Raw genomic sequence first — 4,775 nt, 5'->3', positions numbered from 1 at the left:
TCTTGTTTCTAACCTAGGATATTGGGACTCCTTTCTTTCGAGATTTGGGACAATTTAGTGACCTAGAAGTCTAGAGCCTTTACTGATCCATTTTAATGATACCTAGTACATTACCATAAGGTTTAGAAGCCTTGACAATATAATAAATATCTATCCTAATATGGTATTTAGTGTATATTTTAATGAGCTACATTATCCCACAAGACAGGGTCCACCATCCTAACAAAGGGATTTACACCACTTATTACCATAAATTAATTATTACATATATCATTGCATTAATCGTATCATAAATTTTTATACTGAATTAATCATTATATATATCATTGCATTAATCATAAATCATGAATATGCATTCATCATTTTGGTTATATAAACAATTTTAATCATATTTAATAAACATGCACATTTTCAGCTAAAGGTTTTTTTCGGTATAGCAAGACATGGAGGCTATTTCTAAAACTGTGGGTTCTAAGAACGCTCTCTCAGAAAAAATAAAGAGAAGTTCGAATTGCAGACCGTTGATGTAGGCCATTTGGTGGAGCTCCTCGCCAAAGTCCCTAAAGATGTTATGACTCAGTTTGTAAAGGAGTATGGTAAATTGGCAGATCTCCTTCTCGTTCCTATTGATGTTGGGGCCATGGCAAAATACTGGAATACATCCCTGCGGATTTTCGAGTTTCCAAATGTAGATGCTTCTCCAACAATTGAAGAGTATGACATTCTTCTAGACACCCCACTAGAGAGTTGGCTTAAGGTATATCTGTTCACTGGCACACAAAATGTCATTGAAGGTCTCATTGAAGAATTGATAGGCGTCCATCCAGCTGCTTCTCAAATTATCAAGCAAGGGCCCTGTTATGGATTGAAGTGGAGCTTTCTGAAAAAGTATATTGACCAAGTGGTGGAGAAAGAAGATTGGAGTTCGTTTAAACCAGCATTTGCATTAGCCATCTATGGCGGACTCCTCTTCCCCTTTGTGAGTAATATGGAGGACCAGTACGCGATTTATGTCCTAGTCAAGTTTAGAAAGTTTGGAGTCAACCTAGTTCCTGCCGTTCTAGTAGACACCCTTCTCGCCCTCCAGAGAAGTCTCAAAAAGGGTATCCCTAAGATCATATGTTGTGCACGACTACTTTATGTATGGATGGTGACAAGGTTCAAGCATCATCGATATCCAGATTGGACAATCAATCCTCTTCGTCGGTTCAGAATCACAAAACTCCAACCTATGCAGTTGTCTGACTAAGAGACACTATTTAGAGAAGTCACTCCTAAAAATTTTGGGACAAAATGCACTATGTACGATAAGTAGGACGAAATCATGTACTCATGTGGAAGCTATCCCAACCTGGTGCTCATGGGACCACATGGATACATTACTGTCACCCCTGCTTTAGTACTTGGACAGATGAAATGGGGCATGATGCTAGTCCCTCAGGAGCAACTCCAGGGATTCGTGATCTGGTACAATGACAAAGAAACTACCAAAAAAACCCTGGACATGGTAAGGAATGCATTGAAGAACATCCACCTCTATGGAAAAAATGAGTTAGGAGAGCATCAAGCTGTCTACACTGGAGAATACAAGCTGTGGCATAGTGAGAGGAGGAAAGGTGAAGTCATCCCGCCAAGGTCTCCACCCCATGAACCAGCTGGTCCCTTAGAAAATGAGTTGTTAAAGAGTCAACTCAAAATCTCTGATGCAAAACTAGAGGAAACCCGATGCAAAATTGAGAAGTGTGAGCTAACCATAGAGAAGCTTAATAAGACCATGGTGGCATTAAGAAAGGAAGAAGCTAGTCTGAAAAAGGATTATGCTCAGATGTGTTCTCAATCTGACAAGTACCGTCTGGTCAAGTCTGTACAAGAAAAAGATGTCCAACTAGCTGACTTCAGTCGACAGATGAAGGCTCGAAATCGCGTTATCAATGCTGCACAAGCCGATAAAAGAGATCTAGAGACAAAGTGTACACAATTGCAAGCAACCCTCCATGAAAGTCAACAAAATGAGAATGAGGCATGGGCGCAGTTAAAAGATTATCAGTTTGCACTTGATACGACAGTGAAGAAGGTAGACCATCTCAAGGCAATCTTGGAATATACACAAAAAGTTCACCATGAATCCATAACGGCGGCAAGTCATAGAGAAGATCATCTTTCGAGGCAGCTCTGGGACCTCCAAAGATCATATGATGAAGTGACAACCAAACACGAGGCATGGTCAGAAAATTGGGAAAGAGCACTCCAAGAAAGCCAAGAAGAAAAATATCAATGGGAAAATAGATGCAGAAATATGGTTGATGGCCTTGGGGACTTTGTCGATGATTGGCTTATGAAAAAGGATCGAGGCTCAGAAGAAGATACCACTGCTCCAGGTGTGAGACAACTGAAATCCACACAAAAGGTGGGTCTAAAGATAGTTACTAGGGCCAACTATCATAAGGGTGTTGTCATAAGGTATGAAGACATACTAATGGTCAAGAGGAACAACATTTAGCTGAGGAAGACGACGGCGAGCAAGACGAAGATCCTACTCACGATCTTCCTCTTAAAGGTAAGTCCACAAGCCACCAGGCTGAAACTAAGATAAACAAGGGTACCCCAGATGACTCCTCAAGCCAAGAGAAGGCAGAGTTGGTGCTTATTAAATAGAGACTAAGGGTCATTGAGGGCACAAACTTTCCTAATGTAAAAAATGCATTCAAGATGTGCCTAGTACCAGATGTAGTGTTTCCACCAAAATTTAAAAATCCTGAGTTCGAGAAGTACGATGGTACTTCCTGCCCAAAAAGTCACCTGTATATGTACGCCAGGAAGATGACAACTCATCACGAAAATGATAAACTGTTGATCCACTACTTCCAAGACAGTTTGACAAGGGCAACTATGGGCTGGTACATCCGCTTGGAGAAGGCTCAAATTAAAACTTTCGTTGATTTATCCAATGCCTTCATGAAGCAGTATAAGTACAACCAAGATGCAGCTCCTGACAAGGCCCAACTTCAGAGAATGGACAAGAAACCAGAAGAAAGCTTTAAGGAGTATACCCAACGCTAGAGAGCTTTGGCGTCACAAGTCATACCCAGCTTGGAGGAGGAAGAACAATTGTCTATCTTCGTGGATACTTTGAAGGAGCCCTATTATGATTACCTGGTGGGAAGTTTAGCGTCGAGCTTCAATGCACTCATTAAGGTGGGGGAGAAAATAGAAGGGTGCATAAGGAGTGGGAAGCTGGCATTAGATCAATCCAAATTAGGCATGGGCAAGAAGCCCAACTTTATGAAGAAGAAGGAGGGAGAAAAACTCACGATGTTCACTGATCCGAAGGGATACAAAGCCCAAAACCCTAAATACTAGGTCTCATACATTGCCACACCTTCCGTACAGCCCAACTACACAGCCCACAATAACAACCGCCAAAACTATAACCAAACACAATCCTACCAACCCCGCCAAAACTAGAACCAAACACAAGCCTACCAAATTCAATCCCAAAATCTCAACCCCGAAAAAAGAGGCCCACAATTTGACTCAATACCAGTACCCTATGCTAAGCTATACTCTCATCTTCGGATGGAGGGAATTATAAGCCCTATAATAGGAAAAATACCCGAATCACTCGAAGCCTGGTTTAACCCAAATGTTGCTTACGAGTACCACTCTGGGGTCATTGGCCATTCCATTAAACACTGTAGATCTCTAAAGCATAAAGTGCAAAGCCTAATCAATGCAAAACAACTACATTTGAAGCCCACTGTGCTAGATGTGGACAGGAATCCATTACCTAACCATGGTAATCAGGGTGTGAATGTTGTAGATGAGGCTCGGGGTAGCACATTCGTTTGGGAGGTAGATGATATAAGAACACCCATGAGGGTAATTTTTTAGGAAATGTGCAAACGTGGAATGGTGGAAAGGCTGGTGGAAGATGAAGATTCAGCTAGTTGTGAGTTGCATGGCGAAGTGGGTCACACCCTAGAGGAATGTCCAGAATTTAAGCTCTTGTTATAGAAGATGATGGATATGAGATTGATCACAATAGAGAGGGGGCCTTCATATCAAACTGTTAATTCTACTACAAGAAGTAGTACTCGTTATGAACTTGTATTGAACATTCCGGATAATGCTCAATTACACCCACAAATAACTCGATGGGTGCCAGTCATAAGTAGGATGGAGCCTGTTCTGAGGCCTGCAGCAGAAGAGAGACCATGACATTTCCCTTACAAGACAGATAAAGCGGTACCATGGATCTATAGTGGAGGGAATTCAGAGACAACTAAGCAACATATAGAAGTCACCAATGTTGTTGGCGATAGTCGGATAACCAGAAGTGGACGTGTCTATGTTCCCTCAGATGCTGAAAAAGGCCTTGTTGAAAGCGTTATTCGTTGTTTATTTTAGTTGGGAGATTTCTCCTCTCAACAAATCGTCCTGACAACAGTGTCAATTTGTTGAAAGATTAATACTCTAGTTTTCGTTATGTTCCTTTTGTGAGTAAGAGAACTCGGTTTTATTCTTTGTTTGCCATCTCGGCTTTGCTGAAATAAATTCCAACGCCGGTATAATGGTTTCAAGAATATTCTAGTTACAACTTACTTTCTTAATAATCATGTGAATAAGTCATTCCTTCGTTGCCCCATCTCGCTTTGTTAGAATAAGTTCTAACGTCGGTATAATGGTATCGAAGCAATTACCTATTACATAATTATTAAGTACCTTTGAATACCATCACGGTTTTGTGGAATAAATTCCAACACCGGTTTAATGGT

Source organism: Lupinus angustifolius, chromosome LG13 (assembly GCF_001865875.1).
Source record: "Lupinus angustifolius cultivar Tanjil chromosome LG13, LupAngTanjil_v1.0, whole genome shotgun sequence".
NCBI lineage: Eukaryota > Viridiplantae > Streptophyta > Magnoliopsida > Fabales > Fabaceae > Lupinus > Lupinus angustifolius.
The sequence above is the reverse complement of the archived record's forward strand: the minus strand, read 5'-3'. Positions refer to the sequence as shown.